Genomic DNA, 16,621 nt, shown 5'->3' on the forward strand with positions numbered 1-16,621 from the left:
GAGGTGATGCTTTTACAGGCACTGGAACTTTTGCTCCACTTATATGTGAGAATATTCCCCTGTTTTTTCATTCTTTGGTGTTGGGAATTTATATCTCAGGGCAGAAGAATTAAACGCAACAATTCTAAGCAAAGCATTGCCAGAATTTTATGCCTGTCCCTTTTTCTTCCCATTATAGATCCAAATTAAAAAAAAAAAAAAAAAAAAAAAAAAAAAGTTTTACAAGAAAACAAAGGTATTCTTTCTTTTTTTGGCAACAAAATGACACATTTAGCAATTGCCATATGGAATAAGGGAACACAAGTGATTATGTGTTCAGGTCTACTGTCATTACTAAAGCTAATCTCTGAATTCAGTGAGAAGTATCTTTGATATCAGCCCACTGAATTTCAAGAAAGAATCTTCCTCTCTAGTACTTTGCACAAAACCATGATATTGCTTTATGTGCAAACCACAGGCCCAGACATCAGCACTGAGTGTGAATACCTTTTTCAAAGCCACGGTAAGTGCTATTTCTTAGGTCATTCTTTTCTGATAAAACGATGATTCCTGAGACTTTCAGTCAAGAGCTCACCCTCAGCCCCAAAAATTTCTCCATAGGTACCAGGCCCTCTTTTCAATAAAACTTATTTCAAACAGTATAAAGGTACTATAGAATTAAACTCACTTTCATACAACTTAGTAGAACTTTCCTGCTTACATTTCAGATCTGGAAGACATATTTGATCTTTGTAGGTATAATGCCTCTAATCACTGTGGCTGGATAATCTTCACCCTTAGCTAAACACATTAACTCAGACCTAAAGTGCCAGTAATTCAGTTATGAAGGTTTGGCCTGTTTTGTTTAGGTTTCGTACTAACCAGAAAACAGTCACTCAAGGGTCCTTCCAACCCTCACTGCATTCAGTTTGCTTACAGTCTGAATACATCTTCAGCTACTAGTGAACAAAAAAGTGATATATCCACATGCATCTTTTCCTGTCTCTTGTCTGTCAGGTGCTCCACTGAAAACAGAATTACAGGAAGTACTTAACAGAAAACCCTTTTCTAGCAAACTCAATATCTTCTGTAATGTCTTTATTTCAGTGCAACTTCCCTTCCATTCACATGATTTGTATTTCCTGTCACAGTCTAAGGAATTTCTGTATTATTTCCATTTCATAAATCCATCATATGAGATAGGTTTAAGGAAGTCAATAATATTACAATTTTTTCCCCCATTCATTTTTTAGAAAGAACATTTTGTTTGAACGTCTACGTTAGTGATGAAAAGAAATACTGCAATTGTGCAGAAGAACTTAGTCATTAAAATCTGAATTAATCATATAAAGGGAAATATTCATTGCCTTTTAATGTAGCATCCACAAGATCTAATAACTGATTCTCTTCATTCTGGGCTTTCTCTTTGCTCTCATGATACTGGTTGTTTGGGTTTTTTGTCTGAAATACTGCTATTTATGTTCTATGAACTATCCTGCCTATAACATTTAAAGTAATGATTACATGGGTCAGAAAAGATGTCACAAATGTTTTGTGAGTTCTTAAATTCAAATCAAAATTTCAGATTTTAAGAAAAGAAGACTTGCATATCTTCCTCCTTTTCAAGGGGAAAACATAGGTCATTCTCTGATGGAGAGACTGTATTGAAGTCATTGGAGTTACACCAACAGATAATTTGTGTGATATCGGAAGATATCAGCATTTGAATGCTGCAATACTGCCCAATTTAATTGTTTAGCAGACATAAGTCTATATATCTTGTTCACCTCTTACTGGAAAGTATAACAAAGGAGACGTTTCTCTGTGTATTCAGGGAATACTGATATTCTTCTGAATCCCATGAGATGGAGGAATAAAAACTTGATAAAATGTTGAATGTAAAAGAATGCTGTCATGTTTTGGGTCTGGTCACAAAGATCAGGTGGATAAGGCATTTTCTGGGCAATCAGCAAAACATGAAGAGCACAGAACAGATTTGTGGTGGAACTCTTTAATCATCCAGACAACCACTGGGAAAGGAAGATAGCCAGAACATATTGGCAGCAAACTCTTGAAACGTCCTAGTGACATTTTTGTTTATATAAAAGATGAAGAAAGCAAATAAATAAAAGGTCTTCTCACTGTCTTTCTGGCCAGCCTGGAAGAACTGGTTGACAATGTGTAGATGCAAAGTAACTTGTCCGAGAGCAACCATGAAATAGATGACAGAACTAACTGTCCTCAGACAATTAGAAAAGAGAACACAAACATCATCAATCATGAAGCTTAGGACAGTAGAGTGCAATAAACACTGGAAAGTGGAAGTGCTAGATTTTTACACAGTGTTGGTAAAAAAGGGAAAAAGAATTGGGGAGAACTGATAGTGCTATTAAAAACAAAACAAACAAACAAAAAGGACAACTTGTAGGCACAAAGTACCCTGAACTAAAGTATCAATAGTCTGGGAATAAAAATCAGAAAGGCAAAATGTAACTGGGGAGAAAATACTCCATATTTATGTTATTAGTAGTAGAAGATTAAGAAAAATGTTGACCTATTCCTCAACAGGAACCTTGAGAAGGTCACAGTGTTAATGACATCTTTGCTTCTGTCTTCAGTGAAAATGTCAACTGTGACCTTAGAGATAAAAAAATTAGCAGCAGAAATACAGATGAGTAATAAAACCAGAACAGTGACAAGCAGATTGGAAAATAGGTAAATGAGAGGTTTTAAGATAAGATAGCCTCACTGAAAATTCTCTGTGGTATTTTCCTCCAACCAGCTTTTTATCTCAGGGATGATACATGATTATATTTTGAAAACTTGTAAAAATAAACAAGGCTTCACAAAACTGGGAAAAGGCCACTCTTACATTTATTTAAAAAAAAAAAAGAAAAAAAAAAGAAAAGACAAGGGAGACACGGAAGAGGAGAGAAAACCACTCAGCTTAATTTCAGTTATGGAAAAGTCCTGGAACAAATAGTCTAACAAATCATTCAAAAACACCTAAAAGACAGCAAAGACATAAGTAACTGCCAACTGGACCTTTCAATATCAAACCATATTAAATGAATCTAATCCTTTGCATGGGAAAATTATCAGAAATCTGGAGTTTTGCCATGTGTAAGTCGTATCTTCTGACATAAACCAAATCATTCTGTGACTGAGTTTTCATCAGTAATGTTTTTTCTTAAGAGCTCTCAAAGGTTTGTCTTTATCCTCAGGACAATGGAAGCAGGATGACCTAACCAACTCACTTCCCCATTGAGACCATGTTTTCAGAATAATATCCGATCCCTCAGAAGAAACCAGAGACATAGATAGCACAAACAAGTTCTTCCCATGATGCAAGGAAGAGTTAGATGCTTCTGAATGGGAGCGAGAATCACAAGTAAATATAGCTAGCACTGTGCTAATCACAGGTAATAATAGCAAAATAACATACTGTGCCCTTGCTGGAACTGCACTAAAAGCTTGTGCGAATCAAACACAGATTCAAACTCTACTATGGATGTTGGTATTTATAACAACTATTTTGGAAACAGAAGACTCCTTAATTGCCTTAAATGACTGAAAAATTGAAGTGGTGATTGTAATTTATATTATAGATTATAAGTTAAGTGTTTTCATACAGGAAATAGAAACTCAGAATATAATACTTTCTTATATCCCGCTGGCTCAAACTCAAAATTTTCATCTTCCACCAGGATGGCTTAACATTGTTGTCTAAAAAGGTTTGTTTGGGAATGGCTTTCTGGCAGAAGCTCTGTCATCATGCAATAAAGAATTCACTGTTTCCATATACTAATAAATTTACTACTAAAATTTACTAACAAATTAAGAATGTGATTTCATTTGAAAATGAAAAATAAAGGCAAAGTCACTGTTAAAAAGAATTCATCTGTGAATGGCAAACTGTGTCCTGGAGCAAATGCACTCATTATGCTCAAAGAAAGGATGAGATCTCCCACAGTTAAATAACACTAGTAGGAAAAATAATTGCTTGATAAATCAGAGTAATTAAATTTTGCACATGTGAATACTACTGAACCTCTGACTTCAGAGCAACAAGTCCAGCCCTATAGCACTGAAACAGCATATAAAACTCAGCCCTTTACTCCCTGTAAAATCTATTACTGAAAGAAATGGCACACCTTTTCCCTGTTAGCTCTTCATTAATGAGGAATGGGAAATCATTCCCCACAAAGCAACTGGTATCAGAACAGTCAAAACCAGTGGTGATGCTATCGAATTCCAGTTCAGCTTTTTCTAATATTCCACCAATCATTAGTGTGCCTTCTAGCATTTTAAAAATATTTTATTTTAAGGTAATAGACTCTGTTTCTCTTTGAGAACCTGTCTGACAAGTCATTTGTTAGTTGGTTTGCCTTACATGTTAATTTTTGTATACAGGGTAAATACCTCTGTTTCCCGTTATAACCTTCCATAGGACAGATACTTCCCCATGAGACCTTTAAGCTTTCTAGGTACTTTGATTGTTCTGTTTTAGTTCTGCAAGAAAGCTTCTACAATTATCCTTTCAAATTCTAAAAATGAATTCTTGACCATTCAAAATATTTTGTGTTTAGGCCACCTAAACACAGTTAGCTACATGTAGGCACGCACACATGCAACAGTTGTTGATCCACCTGCTGTAATCAGCAGAAATCTAGCCAATACAATCTAGAGCATGCTTCAGTTCACCCTAACCTAGGGAACCAGTAGCTGCTGAGCTGAATCACTCGCTCAGCTCCAGTAACTCCATGCTTGATCTTTATTGACTCTAATAAGGGCTTTGATACTGAGGGCTCAATCCATTGTCCACACAGAGGGAGGCAGTGCCATTTGAGATGAGACAGCATAACCTGCCTGTCCTCCCATTGGCAATAGGTCTCCCAGACCTGTCAGTGTGCCTTGCATACTCTAGGGCATCTGAAATGGCAACAGTTCCTGTGTGGGGGTGACTAAGCAAGCCTCTACCCACAACAGACTCCTAAAGGTAGGCATAACAAATTTAGGTCTCTCAGTTGCCAGCTGTACCTCTGGAATTTAGGAACTTGAACAGGAGCTGTATCTGGAAAGGCCATGTTACTGCCACAGCATATGCAGCATTCACAAGAAGTAGCCTATGATGGTTCCCCTCCTATAACTCAAGAGGAAACTAAGGAGAAAAGCATAGCACAAGCTCGTTCATATATGTTCTTCAAGAGTAAAAGGATGTGTTGCATACTCTGTCTTCAGAACCAAGGAGAAAGGACCAGTACAGACTTTCAAAAGGGTTACAGAGAGTGATCTTGGGGCTTAAGGGTTGTTGTAAGGAATATCTACATGGTCAGATTTAGATGGTCGTAAGTTAACTCACTCCATGTTTCATATCACCTCAGGTTTGCAAGCCATCTAGATGCATTATCACAGCACAGTATTTGAACTAAAAATTCACACCTCTCAGCTTCTTCATGCAGGCTCAGTAGATGGCAAACTTGGCTACTGTCCAAGCTGGACCTGGCTTGTGCTGCAGTATCTTGGAGCATGGGTGGCATCCTCTAGTAACCTTTGATCATTTAGATCTATTCAGACACTTTGGTGCTGACTCCCTTGCTGCTAGATCACCACAATTTTTGTTAAAGGGAGATGTCAGTCAACAAAAGACCCATGAAGCACTGAGGCAGTGTATCTACATAGAAACACAACTTCATCTTTTGACAGTCCATATTTGAAAAAAAAGAGAAGTTGCCTTTTATTAAGAGAATCTAAGAAAAAAAATTTGCCAATAGCCTCATGTTCTGTAAAAGTCAGTTCCTTAAACCCATTTCCCTAAAAATGTTCAGACAATCTTATTACCCATGTGATCTCTGTGCTTTTAGTGTCATCTTAACTTCTCCACTACAGCACTTTGGTAGGAATTGATTATAATAGATGTGATTATGGATGCAGGTTTACAAAGGTACAGTTCCCAATGTAACTCATCCATTAGGTGGTTAGCTATTCTATTAGATTACTGCCAGATGACTAAGATCTTTGAGCTTGTCCCAACATGCCTCTTGTGTGTATGTGTCATGTCTGGCAAAAACTGTAGTGTTCACTCAGAGAAAGAAGACATGTAGCAGATGCTTGACTGCATTTCTTTTCCTGCTCGACTGCAGTGACTGCTCTGAGAAGTATACAATCCACTCAGTAAAATAAACTGCTGCAAATGCTCACAATGGGTTATATCATTTGATTATTACCTTACTCATTCTCTTTCCCTAAACAGCTTTATTCAAATTCCCCTACCAATCTATATAATCCTGAATTTTTATCAGCTATATCTCTTCTCTCCAGGCAGAGCCCACATTTCCTTTTTGCTCCAAGACTGTTTTCCCTCTTTTCCAAAACACTTCTCAATGTCTATATGTAGGGTTGTTTTATTGTTTTTATAAGGCACTTATTCTTGGAATCAGTTCCTGCTTTTCAACTAAGGGATAACATGTTCTATAAAGTATTCAGTGTCTAAATCAGACAGTGAGAGAAAAAACTATAATGTCTCCCATTTTCAGAATCAAGAGAGCAGCTGATGTCAGAAAGCAAAATTTAAAAAAGGCAACCTTAAACCAGTATGGTTCATGAGGACACTGTCTTTTAGGCTCAATGTCCAATTTATCTCAGTGCACATGCAGGGTGAGCACTGCAGAGTAAGACTAATGAGCATGGCAGAAACGTACACAGTAATTCATCATCATAACAAAGCATAGCACAATTGTCAGGAAATTCCTGTAGGCTTAACACAATTACACAGAAACAAATTGTTTGGTCTACTCAGAAGTGCAAGAATGGTGGGTCAAAAAATAGAAAGGGATTGTTGCCACCTCTATACACAAATCATCCTTTTATGATATGACAAATATACAATTTGGCGGGTTTTGGGTTTTTTTTGGTTTGTATACTGAAATTGTATTCAGTGCCTGTCCAAATAAGTTTCCGTGTTCTCCAACAGGACATGTCACAGAAAACAGGAGGAAGATGCAGTTGTCTGCAGGGGTAGAGGGATTAATGCATATAACCATGATACCTTTCTCATGCTTCCCAAAGACTTTCATACAGCAATAGTTCTCAAGTAAGACTGGAAAGAAGTGAAACCTTTAATTAGTTGGAATTTACTTGCTTCCAAAAAATTGTTTTTGTTTGATGTTTCTTCCTGAGAAAAGACTAACATCAGCATCATCTTATGAATAATTGGGTTTGGTCCTATTCCTGTTTTTCAGCTATCTGGAGTACAGTTTAGGCTGCTGTTTATTTGACTTTCCTCCCAAAGGACCACTCTTCTGTAGGAGAATTAAAGCTATGCAGTGCTTACAGAGACATTTCTTGCATTTCTGATAGAGAACAAGACCCATTCTGAGTAAGCACTAATAATAGACAACACTGCGAGTAGCTGCTGGGGGCTCACATGCCTGAGAGACATAATACTAAAGGCGAAGTCACTGCTGAAAGGAGTGGATAGATTGCATTTTCTATCACAGATCTGTACTATGTTTCAGTGATCATGCCACTTAGGTAGAGTGGGACTTGGAGAGCAAAAGTCTAATTAAAATAAGTGGGCGTTATATAACCATGCTTGGAAGGCAAATTTTCTGCAATATTCCTTAGTGACTAGGAGCTGCCTTACTTTAAAGCATTTATACAGCTCAGCTCAAGCAATTTAATGGTTGGGACATGATAAGAAAATAAATTAGATTTTGGTATACAGCAGTCAAATTAATTTCAGGGGTATCTGTAACTCTTAGCACTTAAGATTTGTCTTTGTAACCATGTCATGACCCATATGAATATTAAGGTCCAATTTTTCAGGGAAGGTTGGGTAGCACACATCACACAACTGCTTTTTACAAGACATCATCATGCTGCAGAAATGTCCTGTATACAGATGTCATGTTTCAGGGAGTGCCTTAGCTTCATCAGGTTATCCATTGTGGTCAGGTCTGCACCAATGAGGCTCCAAGGATGCATCTGTCCCAGAAAGCAGATTTACCCTTTGGTCCTTTGGGATTTTTTAATTGGTTTGTCTCTTTTGCTTTCATGTTTTTCTTCCTCACCTGATTTACTTTATTGATCTTGTCTTCCTCTTTTTTCTTCCTTGAATGGTTATTTCTAGATTAGCATCATCATGGGAACTCCCATGGGAGCCCCACTCGACCCCTTTCTGCTGAGTAAAACAGCCAAATTTGGCAAAGGGAAGATACTCTCAAGCAATGGGGAAAATTCCTGGGTAAGTCCATCTCAGGTGTCACAGGTTTGATGATAATCTGTCATGTTGCTGTAGAGTCCACTATGTACTATGTGCTTAGCACTTCTCTAAATTATGCCCATGAAGGAACCATCTAAGGCGCAAAGATTCTTAAGCTCACTCACCATGTGTGAGCCGGGTTTGCCAGCACTGCTTTCTTAAGAGGTGCTGCACAGAATTCAAGTAGTCTCCAACAAGGAGGAGCCTACTGCAATCAATGAACACCTTACGGGGGAAAATATATCAAGCGTTAGAAACAGCCTCAAATTAATTTCACTGGATGGGTGAATTCTGCTAAGTTCTTTGAATTCTCACAAACCAGTTTTGTCTACTCTTAAATTACAGAACTACTTTTTGAAACATAAACAACTTTCAAACAAGATTTTATTGCATTTGAATATCATTCCTGTCGTGTTCTGTACTTTCTTATTTCACTTCCAAATAATTTTGTGATGATTAACTCCTGCATTATGTGGTGCCATGTGTAATCCTCCCTCGTGACAATAACTCAAATTGGTATTTTCATACCATCTTCCTCTCTCTCACTCATTTTGTTTTCTCTCCAGTGTAAGTAGAAGATCTATACCCTCACTCATATGAATAGAAACATTTTCAAGAAAATATTTCTGGCTTGTTTTGCCAACTGACTTACAGCTCACACAGACTAGGGCAATGGCTAAGTGAAAGTATCCATCTATTACAGCTTTGCTTCCAGTTGCTGCAGAGCTCACTTTCCCAGGAATTCTTCTGCACCTTCAGCTGCAGAGCTCAGGTATCGAAACAGCAACTCATCCAAAGCTGTTTATGAAAATTCTTTAAAAAGATTTGTGGGGTATTTTTTCATTCTTGTATTTGTGATGGGCATCAATGTTGATGAGTTGTATGTGAACTCTTCAAATAACTGGTAGTTCAATACAGAAAGCATTCAGTTCAAACAAGCAAGAAGAGAGCTCATATCTTTACTTTTTTTTCCAACAGCACAGTTTGATAGGCTGACTAATTACTGAGTTTCACCAATACCACTCAAAATAAGATGCAGCACTATTAAACCTTCATTCTGGATATCAACAGAGAAAGAAAGCTCCTGGTAGTATCTGATCATGGATAAAAGGGAAATGATTTGTTAAAACATTAATTATTCTTAACCTGAGTAAAGATGCAGACAGATCCTTTTCATTTTATCATTTGAGTAGAAGAAATAGGGCTAAAAAATTTAGGAGAGAAGAAAGTGACAGCAAAAGACATGCAATCAAAGTAGATTTAAGGCTTCTCTTGCGTTTTAGTTGTCCTCAATCAGATCAGTAGTAGCCTGTTACTGTTCACCAAATCCGTATCCCAAACCTAGCTAGATAATGGTAAGAATATTCAGGAGAGGAAAATACAACTAGCAGGAGCAGACACAGATAGAGCACTTATTTTCCCACAAAGCACTCTATGCACAAGTGTCCCTACAAAGCAAAACCAGAATGAAAACAAGGTCTACGCAAACAGATGTGTGAGGTGAAAACTCTTTTTGAGCCTATTAGCCAGGGCCGACACTAGGAAACTATCATCTTGTAACAAGAAATACAGTCAAAAAGGCTTTATTAAGTCTACCTCCATGTGAGAGCAGGGCTGTTCTCAAAATGCTCTGAGCAGCAGTTTCCAGCTTAGCTTTAGATGCATGAATCAATTCCTTGCCTTGAAATATATCCAAGCTTGGGATTCAGTATGCAGTGGCTTTGCTATTCTCCACTTACAGATGCTATATATACAATAGAAAATGACAATCTACGTTAGCTGGTCATATACCAGAGTGTGCTCAATCAGTAAAAACGTTTTCTTATCCGCATTTAGGGACTATATGGATGCAGCCTCAATAGCTGCCAGACATTAGCATGGAAAAGACCTTAGCCTTTTACATCACAACCTGAATGCCTGTTCTTTTATCCTATTACTCCTACAGACAGAGCAGCCCAAAGAACATCTCCAGACAGACTCTTCTTCCTTGCTGTCAAGGTTGCTTATGGACATCTCTAGATATTCACATATCCTTAGTCAGTAAACTGAAAGACATTGCACCTTCTTTTGTACTTCCTCATCTAATAATCGCCTCCAGTTCACTGCACTGTTAATTAGCTTTTATGCATTACCAGAGATGGATGCATCTTCGCAGCGACTTAAGTGATTTCTCTATAGCTTGTGCTTCAGTTTTCATTCATAAAATGCTTCAACCTATATTAGTCAAATTGCTTCCCATTGTAATACTTTAGCATTTACATATCTCCCATTCTAAAGTAAAAAAAAGACAAAGCAGCTGAGGAAGTAAACGTACAAATACTAACACTTGTCTTTGTCTGAAATACTCAAGTTGGCCAGTCAACACAGTATTTTCTATGTCATTTTGATTATTATACAAGAATAGGTGAGTATTACTTTAAAAACCACTAATATGAGACCATAGCTGTTTAGCAATATTATTTTAAGCCAGTTTCATATTAAAAAATAAAATAAAATAAAATCCTAAACCTTGTAACCATTACAATACCTATATAAGACAGTCATGTGTCTCTGTGGCAAGAACTTCTTTAACAGACTGTAAACAGCACACAGATTTTCATGCACATTTTAAGGACATATTTATAGTTCACATAGACTATCCATTTTTATCACCAAATTATTAGAGAGAAGTTGCATTAGTAAACTGTTCACACAGTGTCTGAACCTCTTAGCATTACAATGAAATGGCTATAAAATTATTTAGCTACATAATACCAGAATGTGTCTGACTTACACAAATGTTGAATCATTTAACGGTTTAAAGCAGAGGTTCACCCAAGTGGTGGTCCATAGACTCCTGTCAGTGGTCTGCAGCTGAAGGTTTATAGCAGTCTGGTTACATGGTACACAATTCCCTACGGAGAGTGGGGAGAGAAGAGATTAATAAAGAAACATTGACCAGGAAAAAATATTTCTGTTTATCAACAGCAAGAAAACATTTCTGGTAAAGGCTGTAGTTTCTTCTAATAACTTTTGCATTTGATTATGATTTTGTCAAACAGATTGCTTATATTGAGGTGCTCTCTTTCAGCTTGTTTTCTCTTTTCCAATCCATCCATTTCTGAGAAAAAGACTAGAGAAGAAGTTATTTGTAAGATATTTTTAACAGGCAAAACAGTTCACAACCTCAGAAAGAGGTAAAAAGAGAAGTGTCAGCTAGCTTAGGAAGAAGTTTGCTGATGACTAAAATGCAAGAAGTGAGTGTACAAGGAATGGAAACAAGAAGAGACAATGAAACAGGAGTATAACTGCACGGTTTGGGGAAAAAGTAAGGAGTCTAAAGGTCCTTGAGCCTGCAAAAGGAAGCTCAGTAAAAATGTGGATGTGCTAATATTGAACAGAACTGGAAAGGCTGAATGCCTTTTTTGCCTTTGACTTCATAGGAAAAACCTGTTCCTGGACCTCTCTGTATAGTATGTTCTGCAAAGAAAAGGGGCAACCAGCAGTAGGGGAGCCGTAGGCTGGGAACTGCTTTCAGGCTGGACATACTCAAATCTAAGGGGCTGGTTCAGATGCCTACATAGGCAGGCAATATGACTGTGAGGCTACTGCCTATAGCCTGTGAAAAACTGCAGTAATCAGAGGAGGTCCCTGATGACTAGAAAAAGGGCCAACAGTGTCAATTTTAGAAGAATGATGGCTACAACAGGTACCAAGTCACAATTCAATACACAAGGATGTTAATAAATTCAAGGACTAGGACAGCAGAAACTTCATGAAGTTCACCAAGGAACAGTGCAAAGTTCTGCCCCTGAGGAAGAACAGCCCCGTGTCACAGTACATCACAGGAACCTGCTGGGCATGTAGCAACCCTGCAGAAAAGGACTCAGACCCAGAAGTGACTTATCACAATTAGTTCTAAAGAATAATTGTATTTGTACTTCTCACATGCCACCCTTCTATCTCTGTCTCTAAATTATTCTGCCTCCTTCATTCACCAGTTGTACATGACTAATGTTCTACTAGAATCCAACTCTCCATGCCCTCATACCTCCCACCATACATTTCACCATCTCCAGCTTTTGTCTCCTGCATCCCTGGCCCACGTTATAAACCTGAAAACACAAATCTGAGTAGAGTCTTGGGTGCTGCTGAAAGGTCCTGGGTGCAAGCTAAAGGGTAATACAGAAACAAGTTTCTGTTCCTCATCTAATGTACCTCCTACCCTGCCACCTTAGGGCAACCTTTTAGCTCCGTGGCATATTTAAGTTAAAAAGCCAACCTCTATTAACTCAGGAGAGAAACACCTCAGTCTGCCTCATTGTCCCCAGAAGGTAAGAGTCTAAACACAAGCAGCGAGGCACAATTCAGTAGTGCAACTGTTCTGTGGTTACTGCACATATATGGACTATTATCCACATCTTCAGAATAATACAGAATAATTTTATCTAAGGTGAGTTACTTTATTCTTAAAGGTTATTTATCTCATTGTTAAAGGTGATTTACCTTGTTGAAGCTAGGTTACCTCCCTCCTATGTTAGAGCACTAACACAATTGCTATAGCACAGCTAGTGGATAGAACTTAGTAAACATGACAAAAATGAAAGGATTTGGCAGGACAGGTTTGGACTGCTCCTCCCTGAGGCCCATCCTGCATAGCGGATGGCCACTGGGCCATCCTCAGTGGCTGCTGTTGGGCAGACTGGAACCACAACAGCATGGGAAACTGGGTTCCCCAGCACATACTGGCAGTGGGGCTTCACAGATGTCAGGGGCTGGAATCTCTTCTGGGCAGAGGAGATGCCTAACTTAGAGCCCAAGGCATCTCAGAGGCCACCCGAACCACACAGCTGTCAATCAGAATGTGGTACCAACCTAGAAGTTCTAAGCAAAAAACCTGCATATTTTTTTCAGCCCATTTTGGCATAAAAATATGATTAGTTTCAGGATAGCCTCAAGAATGTTTTTTAAATAAACAGAATGTTCAACAACTTTGCTTTATCATACTCCAGTTAAACATGTCATAATTTCAGTATACATAATTTCCATAAGCATTTGTTGAATTTGGCACATGATTGTACATATAGAAGAGTTTGGGCCTTTTTATTATAACTGCCTCTGTAACTTATGCAATGCCTCTTTATTTTTTGCTCATTGTCTCCTCATCTTATTTAACGTCATTAGTTCTAATTCCCATTCTCATAAACTCACATTCAGAGACACAGATAAAAAGGGTGCAGAAAAAACATATACTACTACACAGAAAATAGACCCGAAAACTGTTTTTTTTAACCAGTAATGGCTAAAATCAAGTTCAGGAATGTACGTCCAAGTATATTTGTATATTAAAACATAGAAAATTTTCAATACCACAAAATGGAGACTCAATTGCTCAAAGATCATGAGCAATTCCACACTTTCTTGGGTCTACTGAAAAACTTCTCTAACTCTATTGGTTATTTTTTTTATTATTACAACTTGCACTGCAGGATATAAAAGATTCATGTCAGTAGAGATTTAAGCTCACGAAAGTAGAATGATACTTAATGGTTAGTGAACTGCATTGGAATATTCCTTAAAGCAATTTGTCTTCTTCTATGTCTATGCTACAATGCATTTTATTTCACCCAACCCACATGAAAACTGCAAATTCTTAAATAGGATAGGGGTTTATTGCTACCCCAAAATTCAAGCAAAACTTGTGGGCATCCACCTCTAGGCCTGTGCTTCATAGAGCAAACTGGTCTCAGAAAAACAAGACATTTTGAGAATTACTGGTTAGCCCTAAGCTTATAAGCAACAATGAAAAAGAATAATGAGAACAGCAAATTCGGTAGGAATAACTTTTCCAGAAATGTCATTTTGGATATTGAAATTCACTGTAGTGAGAAGCAACTTGCATGAAAGATACACTGCATTCTTTAATGCCTCTGTTTCGGTTTTCACCAAGTGAGACACCAGTGAACATGGAAACAATAATTATATTGGCTTCCTATATTTCTGGTCTCTCAATAGTTTTTCCTCTCAAACATGTGATGCCACAACTGCACCCTCTGAATATTTTCAGCTTGATTATAGAGCTCCTGCAACCTGTTTTATACTGTTTGTGTTCTCAAGAATAAAACCAGGCTAATTCTTGAAGAGATGCTGTGAGCATGGCTTGCTAGCCACATGCAAATAATCAGAATTTGCAGTTCTATCTATGAAATCTCACACTAATCTAATGCCTGGGAAAGTACAAAAAGCTATTAGTCTTTTGTCTGAGTTCACCACAAACTTTCTATTTCCTCCAGTTACCTTGATGTCCACAGGAAAAAAACTTGTATTCAGTTACCCCCTATCAATTTTTTAGGCAGTTTGGGCTGTGCTGCAGCTCTTGCCTAACATACAGTGGGGTCAGGTAGGTTCAAACCTTCCAAAATTGGGGTTTTCTGTCAGGTTTGAGGGATGACAACATTCCTTTCAGAGCAATCAATTGTGCCTTTCTTAGCATGCAGATTTTGTTTCTGTTGTCTATTACTGTGCTTTCAACATATATCACACTTATCTATGTATGTTTTCACTTAAGCATACTTGCCTGGGTAACCAGTACATGTCCTGCTTCGACTACCCTCTATCCCTATTCCATGTTGTCAGCACCTGCCTGTTGTGACTACTGCTCCCACTGTAACTCCAAACCTGTTTTGGTACACACAGCTGCTCCGCCCTGTCACCCCCGAAAGAACCAGCATGGTCCTTTATACTGCCACAAGAATTTGAGCAGCCACACACCAAACCATGTTATGGAACCAGTGCAGCTTAAAGCTCAGCAAGCAAAAAAGCAGTGAGTCTCTTTCTTCAGCAGGGCTGTGCTACGCCATATTCAAGTATTTGTATTACTATGGGATCAATATTAAGAGCTCTAGCTTCAGAAAACCAGAGCAGCCCTGAAGTATGAACAATTAATATTTTAAATATCCCTTAACATACTGATCTTGTTATAGAGATCACAGTGTCTGTAGCAGGAAGTCTTAATGCTTCACAGATTCAGTTTGTCTGCCTGCAGTCCATTTTTTGACTCCTGGGACATGTCTGGGAACCATCTCAGTGTGTTAGCTCAGAGCTGGTGACCTCTCCTCTGACACCTCCTTCTCCAAAGGGGAGGGTGACCTGACCAAGACCTGGGATCCCTGGTTCAGCTTAGCCTGAAATGCCTCAGGAGCTTCTCCCATGGATTCTCAAACTGATCAACATGGTTTTTTTACTTTCTTACGTATCTCTTATGCTGTCTGCTGATTTTCTGTGACATTTTATTCTCCTAGCTTAAATATATAGGAAATTCAAACTTGGAGTGTCCATTGCCTCACAAAAAAAACCCCAACAAACCATGATCATCATCACTCTAAATATTCTGCTCACATGTAGTGATCCATACCGGGTCTTACACCTTGGAAGGTTTGCGTCTCAAAAAGTTAATCAACAGATACAGTCCATTTCCATATATCTTCCTCTAAAGGTTACTGCAACAACATTTCCTGAATATCCTTTAACAATTTAATGGCAGCCTGGCAGTGGTATCGTGACAAATAAATTTAAGTGACATACGGGCTGCAGTAGCAGAATACAAAGTATAATGAAGCAATGTACTTATGGAGATGTGACATGAAAAACATTGACCTGTGGTCCTAAGTCATTTCCATAAAACAAAAGCTTTCTTGGTAATAAAAACAAATCAGTCAATGTTCTGAAAGACTAATATAATAAACCATCAAGGAAGCTATTCAGCTGTGTTAACTCCATTTAGCAAAAGAGGAGTCATTATTATTCCACCTTTGTACTTAAAGTTTGGTGATAACATTAGCTGCACTATGACAAAGTAGCCTTCTTGATTAATGGGAGATACCTCCAAAAATGGCAGTGAGACTCAACTTAGAAACATATGCTACCTTGCTGGTCATATTAAACAAAGCCAGCCTGACATTAGGAATACAAGGCTGGACTTATATGACAGGGCAGAATATTAATTGCAGAGAAGCTGAAGATAGTGGAAGTGGCCCTGCATGAAATATTGCCAACTCAGAGATCGTTTATACTGACAAGCAACCAGAACATAAGGTGGATGAAAGAGGGGTTAGGAGTGCAAATATTTTGCATGGGAAGGAAAAAAAAAAAAAAAAGAAAAAAAAAAGGAAAAAAAAAAAAAGTACCTTCAGTCCATGAATTCCAAACTGATTCTCAACAAATGAATACTATACTGCTTTGCAAGAGCAGCAAAGCCTTACCTCAATTTACTTTGCAAGATAAAGAAGTTGTATTGCTATAGGCACTAAGACTGGGAGAAATAAAGTGATTTACAAGAAATTTGTAGTGCGGGTAGGAAAGGATCACAGGTAGGAAAGGATCACATGATCCTAAAAAACT

At 38.0% G+C, this 16,621-nt stretch overlaps 1 long non-coding RNA gene across 1 annotated transcript in view; it reads right to left on the reverse strand.

Annotated features, from left to right (window-relative positions):
- LOC115607247 overlaps positions 1-16,621 on the reverse strand; it is a 158,848-nt gene that overhangs the window by 48,321 nt on the left and 93,906 nt on the right. Inside the window, exon 3 of the long non-coding RNA XR_003991150.1 lies at positions 11,016-11,136. This is a non-coding gene — a long non-coding RNA (uncharacterized LOC115607247). The remainder of the gene's footprint in view (positions 1-11,015; positions 11,137-16,621) is intronic.

The sequence above is a fragment of the Strigops habroptila genome, chromosome 4 (assembly GCF_004027225.2).
Source record: "Strigops habroptila isolate Jane chromosome 4, bStrHab1.2.pri, whole genome shotgun sequence".
NCBI classification, from domain to species: domain Eukaryota; kingdom Metazoa; phylum Chordata; class Aves; order Psittaciformes; family Psittacidae; genus Strigops; species Strigops habroptila.